Source organism: Notechis scutatus, chromosome 3 (genome assembly GCF_049901735.1).
Source record: "Notechis scutatus isolate UNSWTSFEM ecotype Mainland chromosome 3, rNotScu1.2, whole genome shotgun sequence".
In the NCBI taxonomy this organism is placed as follows: domain Eukaryota; kingdom Metazoa; phylum Chordata; class Lepidosauria; order Squamata; family Elapidae; genus Notechis; species Notechis scutatus.
Window position 1 is genome coordinate 192,241,363 of NC_142011.1, and position 13,617 is coordinate 192,254,979.

Sequence of the window (13,617 nt, forward strand, 5' to 3'; positions counted from 1 at the left end):
CATGGTTGGGAAACCCTGATCCATGGGTTTATTCAGACAAGACCTAGCAGATGTTACAATGGCTATATTGCAATGAGATAAAGAAGACAAACAAGAAAAGCATTCACTCATCCTATGGTAATAGCATGAACTTCAAAGCCCTGCCATATAGAGAGCAGAAGATATATATGTGTTCTTTTCTTTCATATATGTGTGTGTGGTGTGTGTGTGTGTGTGCATGGAAATTTCAGCAGAGTATATTCAACTTGAAATAAAAAGAGTGGGGAGAAGACAGGGAGAATGAAAAAAAATAAGCATATTTCTTGGGCTTATTATTTTACTATTGCATCATCATAATAACAATGTTAGGATCAAATGCCACTTTTTTTTTAATCCAAGGGTTTAAAATTATGTAGAACACCTTTAATTGTTTAAAATAATAATCACTTCACTTATATAGACCTGTGAATGTTTCTGAAGAATAGTCACGGATGGCCTGAAGCATAATGGTATAGAATATCCCCTCAGTGTTTACCCTAAATAGCTTGATGATGTACAACATCTATGCATTAGTCTGTGTGTCAACACTACAACAGATTGTCATGGCTTTATCTTTATAAGAAGGAGAAACTTAGTAAGTCTTGAACAAATTTCTACATTTTATGAAGCAGTACCATCTATCTGTCTATCATCTATCTATCTATCTATCTATATCTATCTATCTATCTATCTATCTATCTATCTATCTATCTATCTCTATATCTATATGATGATAATGCACAGTGATAATTGAAAGCCCTGTTCAGAGTCAAATGATTACTGTAGCATCAACAATGTTCTAAGCAATTTATTAAGCCTAATGGTGAAGTGAAACTTGCCCAGTCATAGAACTAATTTTAAAGTAAGCGTATATATCTAGAAGTTTTTTAAATGGCTGCTGGTAGCATATAAATTTGTATTGCATAAGCAGATAAATAATAAGAATCACCATATCACAATTCTGTTTTCCTATTATGAGTTTTAAGTATCTATTTTGTTAAGATCTGGTGTTGCTGTTCAATGCTTTTGTTAATATTATGCAAACAAGATTATAATTTTTTTAAAAAATCCAAGCACTAGTTATCTCATGGTAAATTCATCTTGTCCATAAGGAAAGGAAATGCAAATAATTCATACTTCTTCCAGTCTTTCGATATTCTTTCATATAAACTATAAAGTTCACCTGCAAAACACAAATTTGAAGAATCTCTTTAATTAGATCTTACTTAGATCAAGTAAACTTAGCCTTCATTCATGATTGGTTGAAGATTTACTGATGGTACCTTCCATTTCCTAGCAATAGTTCCTTGAGATACCTCCAGGGAGGAAGGAGCATAGCAAATCATGGTTATTGTTTCTTTTTTCAAAATGATCCTTCTTCCTCTCTTCCCAGTATTCCAGTCCTGATGAATCAGCTGAATTTATTTTCTGAATTTAAATTAATAGCCACATGATTTAAGATAAACTTATATAATTTTGAATTATACAGGTTCCAATAAGATGATTGAATATCCTGTCAAGACCTTCAAATAAATTAGATGGTTATCTTCCTTTTGCTCATAACTAATTTGAAACAGAGCTCAAATTCCAAACTGAACTATTACTGAGGGGGAAAACAGCAAAGATTTATTCTGTCTTCCTATATTCTGCTGTGTAGGTGGGGATGAAACCATATCCCTTGTTTTATTATGCTGTTTAGCCAGTAGGGCTATTTAATTCCCTCAAATTAATGTCTTAGTCAGAATTAATTTCTGTAGTTGTTAAGTTGTGACCTGCTGCAGAACTAGTACAGGTCTGAAATGAACTTTTGAAAATCTCCATTCCAATTTCTGGATAAAGAACTCAAGTGGATGCTTTCTCTGAATTTTTCCAGAGAAAGGATAACTTCATCAATAGTAATGCAAAGTCAGGATTCCTTCATAGCAATTATAGCCAAACTACTACTGAAAAAGCTCAATCTCTTGATACTTTTTCAGACACCAAGATGTCACATATAGGCCATTACAGGCTTCCTTGTACAATGCAAGTTGGGACAACCAACTTGCATTGTGAAAAGTGCAAGAACATCCCATTCAAACCATGAGAATTCCATAGAAAGTCATTCTTTTTTTAAAAAATAAATAAATTATGAAAATCAAAGTCTTATTCATTAAATTGAATAAGGACTGGTAATTGGGGAGGTGGGTATTTATGTGCCCAAAAGAAAAACAGGAAGGATGGGTAGTCAAATGGATGGATGGGTGGATGGATAGATGGATGGATGAATGGATGGGTGGTTGAGTGGATGGATATAATGTACAGCTGCTACAATTCTGAGCATCTTATGAAATGCAGCTATAAAATATAAAAATCATCAAAAAATTGGGGGAAAATGATAATTTAAAAATGAGAGCAGTATACAAGGGGACCACAACCCACACTAATCCAAACCCTAATTCAATCTGTAATAATCTTTGGTTACCATTCACACTTGACAGAGTGAAGTACGATAGCCATTGGCCTAGATGGTGTCAGAAATTATTAGGCTCTGTATGGAAAGCAAATTTATCATTTACTTTAAATTACGAAAAGTATCTGAAAACTTTATAAGCATAGGAAAGCCAATTCTGGGAGGGACTTTTAATTTAGAACTTCCTAATAAAATCTAGTGCTCTTCTGATGTATTGGGATTTATCCTCCAGAATACTGGTTGTGAATTCCAGGAGTTATAGCAAAGCACATCTGGAGAATGTAAGGTTGTAGCAAGTTGGAACAAATTAAGCAGACAATGATCCAGATTCCAATGGAATCTTTGGTCTAATACAACAAGGTTCTTCCTATGTACATGAAGACATGTTTGGTTTTATTTAGCCATACTTGAGAAAATTATGAATTAATATAGAAGTGCATTCCTGAAATCAAATCAACATATACATAGACAGTTAATGAAGTTTTGAAATGATGCATACTTGTTAAAGTTCCCCTGATTTTCAAAAACAACTAGAAGAAAAGAAATCATGGTGTAATTGAAGTCTTGATTCAGAAAGCTTTTGGATAAATGAGTTTTGCATGCGCCCACCCCATAATCTTTATTTGTTCATCTAACTTCAATGGAAAGGCTAAAATCAACCATATAACATCCATGAATTTTCATGAGAATTAAGCTGGTAGTGGAATAGGGGACTCCTGTGTCCTAATTAACTTTCAGAAAGCTCATTCTATTTCTCAACAAGCCTAAAGAGAAACCTTTGATCTTTTCAGGTACTGAATGAGGAAGGGAAATGTGAAGACAGATGTTACCATACTAGGTTGGTAACTATGGCCATATCACAACAGTTCTGCATATAATTAGATCACAGTTGGTCAATAAAGAATTCTATTCTATTCTATTCTATTCTATTCTATTCTATTCTATTCTATTCTATTCTATTCTATTCTATTCTATTCTGCATATAGAGTGGTCAATGTCTGGAATACTCTACCCGACTCTGTAGTTTCTTCCCCAAACCCCAAAAACTTTAACCTTAGACACACTTATACTTATTATCTTCTAAACAATTGGCAAATCAAATAAATAAATAAATAAATAAATATATTAGTTCAAGTAACTAAATACTTGATTTACTTTGAAAGGGATACTTGATAGAAGCACCTGCTGATTTCAAACTTAAATCTACAAAAAAAAATCACATTTTTCAGAAATCTTATGAAAGGAAAGTTTAGGTGCATGGAATTTTTTAGAAAGAATGTAATTAGTTTAATACTTCAATACTAATTTAATGCTCCGGTTTATACTTATTCAGAAACTGATTCAAATTCTAACCCAATATATAAAAGAAAACTTTACATAATTTTGACTTACTCTTCTAATCTATGTTATGTAATGAAAAATCCATAACTAGATAGTTCTATCAGTTATTCTATTAATATGAATTTAAATACAATTCATTCATTTAGTTCCTTTCCCCTGCAAAACATATTCTGTAATATGTTTTAGTATAAGACACGCTTGAGTGAATAGTCATGTGTCTTGTGACAGAGAAAGAATAGTTGGTCTTTCACATTTCACAAATGTTTTGTTTTAGCTTGTTAAACAAGCCAGAACTCCTTGTTCACATATCACACTGAGTCATAGATCATAGTTTACCAATGATCAGCATGATTAGTTTCACACATCAGGCGAAAGTGAACCTCTTGCTATTAAAAATACATGATGTTTTTCCATGACGTGCAAGCTAGTCACTAAATGAGAGAAAGTGGCAGAAGAGAGAAAGTGGATGGTCACCACCCAATGGATTAGAGGTCATGCAATTAAGGAGTAACTAGATCTGAGTTGTGCAGTAATAAGATGTGAAATCTTTATTTACTATCTGAAAGAGATTAGTTGGAGTCTTTCTGACTTTTAACAACTTGCTATAAATCATTCAGATATGTACAGTACTGCCATAAGTATCTTTCCATTCCTTCTTACTGCAGGTTACAGAAAGTTAGACACATATCTAATCAGAAGGACATTCCATTAAATGCAATGGGACATTCACAAATGAACTTGAAGGTGAATCAGCTAAATAATTTGGATGTCCAAAATTGGCTGAACAACTATTTTCTTCTTGTCAGGATAGAAAGGACAGTTCTTAAATGCCAAATACTACTTCCCCCCCACCCTTGAAAACACTATATAAGTACAATAGAATAACAGATTTGGAAGGGACCTTGGAGGTCTTCTAGTCCAACCCCCTTCTCAGGCAAGAAACCCTATACCATTTCAGACAAATGGTTGTCCAATCTCTTCCAGTGTTGGAGCATTCACAATCTGTGAAGTCAAGTTGCTCCATTCAGTGGTGGGATTCAATTTGTTTTACTACTGGTTCAGTGGGCATGGCTTGGTGGGTGTGGCTTCATGGCATATTTTTGCCTAATGCTGGCGTGCAGCTTTCTCCATACCAGCTGAGATGTAGAGTGCCAATCAGCTGAGAGGATAAAGAAGAGAAAAGCAGAGGGGTAGGTGGGAGCGCCGATCCTGCGCTTTTCGCTTCTATTTTCTCTCAGCTGATTGTCAGATGATTTTTTTTCCCTCCTCTCAGCTGATGTCGGCTTTTTTTTTTCCCTACGGGTTCATGTGAACTGGTCTGAACCAGTAGCATACCACCACTGGTTCTACTGATTAATTGTTCTAACTGTGAGGAAATGTCTCCTTAGTTTTAAAATGCTTCTCTCCTTGATTAGATTCCATCCATTGTTTCTTTTTTTTTATTTTAAAACAAATTTTATTGATTTTCAAAGACAATACACAAACAAACAAAACATAAAACATAAAAACATAAAACATCTTTTCTGAAAGCTGCTTGATCCCGGGTTACATCTCTTCGTACAGACACAAATTCAAATTCATGTTCATTTTATATACCATTTCATATCTTATTACCATTTTCCATTTTCTATATAGCTTCTCACCTCTTTTAACTCTCTTAGTTTTATTTTATTTATCTCATCTCAGTTCAGATCATAATATTTATTATTCTTTGTCTGTTCTGTTTCCAGCTGTCTATTTCTCTTTTCTCTTTAAACAAAACTTCTCCTGTACACTGATTGGAGTGTGATGCCTTTGACTCTTTCCCCTAAATTTATAATACTTAATATAATACATGACTTCCATTGGGATTCTGTTTAGTACATTCTAAAATTACACATTATATTTTATAAAAAGAAAAAATTTATAAGTATATAATATAATTAAAACAACTATCAATGCCAATACAAATCTAATCATTAATATTAATATTCATTTATATCTTAAACATTTTACACATCACTTTTCAATTGAATATCATACTTTTATGGGAACACTTATACCTTCCATAGTTATTTCCCCCCCACATCACATATTTTAAACCATTGTATTTAAGTCATTGTATCATTAAAATGTTCCCATTTCCTCCTACTTCAATTCTCTCATTTATTTCATTGCCTTCTTTTTCTTCACAAAAATTTCACTAAGTTACACTAAACATTTAATCCCATTTTTGGTCACATGTTATTTCCAATTTTCTAACAATATTTCTAAGTACCAATATAAGAATAAAATCTTATGTACCTTTGCAGAATCCCTTTTTCAATTAAATTTTCCCATTATCTCTAAATGAATCTTGTTTCTTTACATCTTGCTCCCCACCATTAAGGCGTCTCATCCCTTCCTTCCTCCCTTGCTTGTTCTTCTCCCTGCCCTTTTTACCCCCTTGTCTCTCCACCTCCCTTTTCTTCTTCTGCTTTCCCCCTTTCTGTTGTTTTCCAACATTGTATCCACTTTTCACCTTATTTTTCTCCTTTTTGGTTGTTTTTTCAAGTAAAGTCCCCTTTTTCTTTTCCTCTTTCTCCTTTTCTTCCCCAAATAAAGTTACTTGTTCATCAAAGATGGCTTCTTCTTTGTCCCAATCATCTTGTTGCGCAGTCAGTTTCTCATAGGTGCAAATCGCCATTTCTAAAAATTGAAAGAGAGTGCCAAGAGAGTCTTTCCCTTCTTGTTCTTCTTCTTTGTATTTTTTGTATTCAATTTTCAATTCATCCACAAGTGATGCCATTGTAGAAAGAAAAAGTTTTTCCAAAACAACCACCCAAGTGTTCTTAGTCAAAAATAATTCCCCAAAATCCCAAAGTCACCAAACAATCCAAATAAGCTGTTTCTTTTAGCACTTTCTTCTTTCTTCACTTTCTCTTTCTGGGGTTACTATTTAGTTACAAAGTTCCAGTTAAAATGTATCTTTTAGAAGTCTTGTTAGTATTTAATAATTCTTTGAGATTCTAGGCAATCTCCTCCTTACTTCCAAATCCTGCTCCAATTCTTTTCCTCTCCCTTCCCACTTACAGCAAAAAAGATTTTTTTAAAATATTCAGAAATCCTTATCCCTTTAGCATTTAATTACCTATTAGTGCCAATGCGGGTTTTTCCGATTTCTCTTGCATTTCCATTCGCTGTCACGTTAGGAAGGAGAGTGAAAAAAAAGAAAAACTTTCCCTTTTAACTTCCATTCGCCGCTTGCAAATCTCTGGAAACGATGTGTCTTTCGCAAATTTTAAGTTCCAGGGTACTTTCGTTGTTGCTTTGTCCCGGTCAGCAAAAAAACTTTCACTTCTTCTTGACTCCTCCTGCACTTTCTTTTTCCAGCTGAGCGCTTCTATGTGGCAGCCATTTCTGACTGCCGCTCAGCTGCCTTCGGAAAAGAGGGTTTAGCCAGCTAGAGAAGAGAGGTGCGATATCTCTCGACCCTGCCAGATCCCCCCTATCTTCGCCACCTTCTACGGAGGTGGCTAGCCCTGGAGCCAGATGGCTCAGGGCACTCCGGCAGCGAGTGCAGGAAGAAACCGCGCACAGTCGTGGATTCCTGCCTGCCTCGAAGTGCTGCAGACCGGAAATCCAGATTCCATCCATTGTTTCTTGTCCTGCCTTCATATGCTTTGGAGAATAGCAACCCTTGAGATATTGGAACACTGTCACCTGCTAGCCCTTCTTTTCAGTAAACTAGACTTACCCAAGTCCAGCAACCGTTCTTTATATGTTTTAGCCTCCAGTCCCCTAATCATCCTTGTTGCTCTTTTCTGCTCTCTTTCTAGAGTCTCAACATCTTTTTTCACTCTATGACAACCCAAACTGAATGCAGTTTTCCAAGTGTGGTCTTACCAAGGCATTATAAAATGGTATTAACACTTCACATGATCTTGAACTTGTGATCTTTGAATAATAATTTTGAGTTCAAAATTTAAAAAAATATATAAAATTAAAATTTATTTTTGTCCTGGCCTATCATAATTTTGGAATGGAGTCCTTAAAATGCCAAGGGCAGCTCTTATTCCAGAAAGATTAAAGAATGAAGAGCTATACAAACCTGGACTAAATATAGAAAAGAAATTGGAGGGATGGAGTTTCTAACTTCATACTCTCTAAAACCGAAACAAAGACATTTTGACTTAATTAAAGCGAGGTGCAGTGAATTACTGTGATGTTACAGTGTCAGGTAATGAAATGTCTGCAAGAAAACCACCAAGCTCAGAAAACATCAAGAACCCCACAGTTCAACCCTGAACTACAAATATTCTCTTCTATTGAAATTACAGTGAACTCAACATTTAAGCAAAGTGGGATAATAATAGCAATTAAGGAAGGCTATCATAAGTTTAATGATGCCAGTCAAGTAAGGACTACAGCAAACATGATTATGAACCTTTTGTCTGGACAAATTGTAAGATACTATTCCTGCAAAGATAGAATTGCATGGTGCATAATCAGTAGCAATTGCAACTACATAGCTGGGTTTTTTCCCCCTAGTGTTGGAAGAAATATCCATCTAGTTCAATTCCAAGCTGGGAGGAAGATACTAGAAACATGGAGGCTGATTGGAAAAATGGTTTAATGGTGAAGCAGAACCACAAAGCACATGCTTCTGGGCAGCTAACCACATGGAGTTGAGAGTGGGGGCTTTGAACTTGAGCTTCCTGTTCCTATGCAAGAACATGTATTCTATTGGCTATTGTCAGACTCCCATGGTGCCATGTACAAATCTTAGGAGTTTGTCTGAGCCAAGCATGGTTGAAGTTTGGTTGATGCAATGTCCTTAGGAAAATGTAGTGAGCTCTGCTACTAGTGAGTTAATCCTATTATGTTCTGGACGGTCATGTCTTAATCCCATCATCCTGGAGCTGGAGGTCTTTTCTTTTGTAGACAGGCTGACTCAATCTTTCTCAATGGAACAAAATATCTGCTGAGGGCTATTAAGAAAAACCTGGGGGATGCTTTCTGTCTTCAAGAGCATGTTTCTCTATTTCTCCTTTAGGCAAATATAATATTCTGCCTTTTTAATATTTCCTAAAATATTTCATTCTTCTGGGGGGGAGTGGCTTTCCACACCAACTGGCATTCCCCAAAAAAGAAGTGGAAACCCTATTTCCAGAATTCCTTTTCCTTCTTTAGAAAACAACAATCCAACTCTAAACTGAAGTATTGATCCACAGCCTATTCAGAAGAGCTTAGTTACATCCAGTTTCCCCAGGTATATTTATTACACAGAATAAGAAAGTGTTGTTATTATTATTATTATTATAATACACATAATAAGAAATGTGATCACTTGTTTTTAAACTAAAATGAAATATAGGAATAGTCAACTATCATTTATCAAAACTTCCCATTCTTCTTTGCAGGAAGGTCAGATCCAAGCTCTTGCCAACTTTTGAAAGACCAACGTTCACAAAGCAAATGTATTTCTAAGGAAGATGCTAACTTCCAAAAAGGAAAAGAAAAACTGCTTTATTCATCAATGATTGAAGTGGAAGATATTGTGATCCTCCACTAAAATTTCAGGCTGTTCGTTATTGATACTCAAAGACTATTAAGCTAGAAACTGAACAAGAATGTCATAACTTGGCATTGTACCAAAAAAATTATTTCTTTTTGGACATGATTTACCTGTAAAAAAAGGAAACACCTGGAACATGGTTTTTAAAAATCTAAGGAACCATTCTGAAAGTGCTGATCTTCATTCACAATGAAGGCCTTTGTTGATTGACTTGCGAAAAACCCAGGAAATTAATTACAATTTAAAAAAATAATTTCTTCTTCTTTCAAAGACACTCCGACTCAAGAATATTGAGCTGTTTTGTTTGGGCTGTTCCTGCAATCCTATCAAAATAATTTGAATGTAAAAATGCTTGTGGGAAGGGGTATATCATCAAAATGTTGCTAGAACAGACTCAGAATAACTGAGCAAAACTGAGGGAGATGTGCAAAGAATTTGAAAGGACAGTTCACACACTGGCATGAGTGAAGCTCAGAATGCTGCAGCAGCCAGGTTGTTTCCACATATGCATGTGTGTGTTGCCATTTCACTTCCCTGGTAGACTCAGTGGAATATTATCAGTGGATGGACAAATGCACAGATGAACCAAGAAAGTCCTTACAACAGCCAAACTGAGCTTTCCAGGACATACATCTGTTTCAATCTTTTGTGATAAGATCCTTTGCTTGTCCACAAATGCTTGGCAAATTGAAGTCTACCTTCAAAATCAACACAGACCATACATCCACTCAACTTTTTTTTTCAAGCCCTGTTTCTCAAAACATCCTGTGTGGATTAATCTAAAGGCCATCCAGAGTTATGGAAGAACAGGTACATGAGCCAAAATGTTCCAGTCTAAGAGCTATTTTTATAATGGGACACTCTATACAACTAGTGCTTGGATGGGCAATTTTGATGTACCATAATATCTGAAAGAGTTTGATAAGCAGTTGAGTTTACAAACCACCGAACATTGGATCAGTGTGGACATATTTCATGAAATAATATGTGTAGAAATTTTAGATGAAATTATTTGTTTGCAATGTCTATCACTGAAATTTATTTTGCCAAGCTTATTTAAAACTAATGAAGTTGATATGAAAATTTGAAATGAAATGATATAATCCCTTATATTCTTCTCATATTTTTTTACAATAAGATTTTTTAAAGATCTTAATATCATGCCAGTGGTTTCATCTTAACCATAATTCATTCAGAGTTCTAATTTAGTTTGATAACTTTTTATTTTTTTAAGAAAAATATGGAATGTAAAACAGAGATAATATCGTGGAAGCAACATTCCACTTTCATAATTCCTTTCTTCCATATTAAATTTATTTCAAAATATAATACAGTTATTGTTATAATAGGTAAAATAAAGCCAAGAGATTTTACTCTTTGGGTTACATCTAAACTACTTATCAATCAAAAGAAAATTTATCTAATATTTCTACAGTTATCTGAGGAAAAAAATTCAAATGATTTCTACCCTTTTAATCACTGGATCATTATAAAAGTTCTATTCAGATGATGCATTTTCACATGTAATACAAATCACACTAGCGACATCACTTAGGAGTTGGTTTACATAGTTATAGCACAATTGTCAATAATGGGGAGGTTTTCTTTGTATACCAACTGTTCCTCATTTCAACTGAAATCTTCTGTATTAGGAGTTTTGCTCAAAAAGAAACCTTCATGTATATACAAAACTTATTTAAGTATAGATAGTTGCTTTCTACCTATGAATAACCACTGAGTCACTAGCATCATAAAATTGATTAGAGGAAAGACAAGCTTCTCACTGTTTTATTACATAAAAACAAAAATGTATATCTAAACAGGGCAGAATCACAAAGCTGGAAATGGGTCTTCAAGTTCAACCTTCTACAGCAGGGGTGTCAAACTGGTGGCCCACAGGCCAGATATGTCATGCGCAGGCTGTTGTGACCAAGGCTTCCTGAGACCGTAATTAAGCACACACTTCATTAAAACAACTCTCATTTTATTTCAACGCTGGGAATTATGTTCATTCCCAGCCTGTAATGAGTCCCAAACAGTCCCTTGAGATAAGCATCCACTTTTCTCTCCTTTGAATTGCTGCCAACAACTAAAGTGCCAAAAGAATATAAAAAACCAGCCAAAGTATCAAGTCCACCCAGAGGTTCAAAGTTTAATTTGAACAGAGCGAACAACTTTGCTTCCTGCAAAGGTTTCTCTACCTTTGCATTTCCTTTATACCTTATGGGAGGAGCAATCACACCCAAGGCTTACTCTCAAGTTGCCCCTTTTGTCTTAGCTGCTCTTGCCTTCTAGCAGCTCTGCACACACACACACTGGAAACAGGCTCCCCTTGTTCCTCTGCCTCGCTGCTGCCAGACTGCGGAGGCTCCAGACTCAGCACATAACTCCCAGATGGTGTTGGCCCCATCTGCATCGGATGCAGGACCCTCATCTGAGTCCTCCCCAGACTCCCAGACTGGTCCCCGTTCTTCCCCATGTCCAATTCTGCTGCCGTCTTCACAGACTGCCAACAAACCACAACACAATCCATGCCCATCCCAGCTCCGCAAAGGAAAAAAACATTGTGATACGTCACATGACGGCAATGTGACGCAGCAAGTTTGACACCCATGTTCTACACAGAATCCAAATTTTTATTCTGAGTAGTCTCAGGCACGATTGCTTGGCCTTATCTGCTTCAAAGGATTGTTGTCATGATAAAATGGGAGTAAAGGAAAAACATATATTTTTAAAAGTCATGAAAAACTGTTACCCAAGATTTGTTATAGGAATTTCTATGTGCCTTTCAAAAATTATAAAACATATGTTGAATATTTCCTGTACAGCTGGAGTTGGGTAATAACCCAAATTCTTTTCTCTGTCTTATTGAACCAAAACTCTCCTCCATGAGGTTGTGAAAACTTGAAATTGAACTCTAAAATAATTCTTTCTGCTTTTAAAAAAGCATTATTTTCTTTCCATCTATATTCATGACAAAAGATCAAGTAATAAAATGTAACTGGTGGAAGAGACTGCAATTGGTGGTGGAAACCTGTTGTCATTTTAGGGTTTGTTTTTAAACTAAATCCAAAATGCAGAGAGAGAATATGCATGTACTTGGCTTCAACTTCACTACTAGTACATTGTCTTTTTTTCCCCTTTCCCTCTAATGATATATATGAAACCAGTTTCTGAACTAATGAGATGTTATTTTATATCTATGTACAAGTAAATCTTCTCCTTTCACAGTAAACGTCTCCTCAACCATCATGATATCTGTTTGGAGAACCATATTTGGAGAAATTTACTTTCTTTTTTTAGCTAAGGGAGTGGAAATCCAGTATTGCATTTACACTAATATTCTGCCAAAGTATTTCCTCAAATTCCTAGAAGTATTGTTTCTATCTCCTTCCAAGACAATGTCAATTTTTCCCTAAGATTATAGTTCTTAGCTAACTTCCTTTATTGCTATAAGACAATAACTGCTATAGAGCCGTGGTGGTGCAGTGATTAGAGTACAGTATTACATGCTAATTCTGCTGGCTGCCAGAAGATCGATCTTGATTGGCTCAAAATTGACATTTTACACGCCTTCCATTCTTCCATAAAATGAGGGCCCAGGTTGTTGAGGTCAATATGCTGACTCTATAAACTGCTTAGAGAGGGGCTGTAAAGCACTGTGAAGTGGTATATAAGTCTAAATGCTATTGCTGTTGCTAAGAACTATATTTCTCTCAGTCTTTATTCTCCAGATTTCCCAATCTATTTTAAAATGGAGAAATTATATTTCAAATTTTTGCTTCATATGTATTTGATATGTGGGAAATTAGAGAGACTACAGGCCATTGGGAAGAAGTTTCTACCATGAAACTTGAACATTTCTTAATTACACAAATTTAAAGAATCTATACCTATAAGAATTGCATCTACGCTTTATTCCCCTCTGGAAATAAATATAAATAAAATAATTCCTAGGAAACTGAATAAAAATTGTCACCAAAAAAGGTCAAGGTTATAATTCCTGTTTTATTAGACTGTGGCATTTTTTTTAACCCATTATAGATACAAATATTTGTATTTTGTGAATTTCAACTATGCAGATAACTTCAGAGTAATTCACTTATCCACCCATAAATGACTAGCATGAATAGCAAACTGATTAACAATAGGAGGGAAGTGATCAAAAGTATTTCAGCAAATGATTATGATTTATAATATCCATAACAATATTTTTGGATAGCTATTTTAGCATAAATTCTTTATAACAATCTCTTCTCCATATATATAATTT

At 35.0% G+C, this 13,617-nt stretch overlaps 1 long non-coding RNA gene across 3 annotated transcripts in view; it reads right to left on the reverse strand.

The window, feature by feature from the left end:
- Positions 1-363: 363 nt before the first annotated feature.
- The window catches only part of LOC148131536 (uncharacterized), a 79,547-nt gene continuing 66,293 nt past the window's right edge, over positions 364-13,617 (reverse strand). For all 3 annotated transcript variants that reach the window (XR_015748391.1, XR_015748392.1, XR_015748393.1), the window contains exon 3: positions 364-1,201. This is a non-coding gene — a long non-coding RNA (uncharacterized LOC148131536). The remainder of the gene's footprint in view (positions 1,202-13,617) is intronic.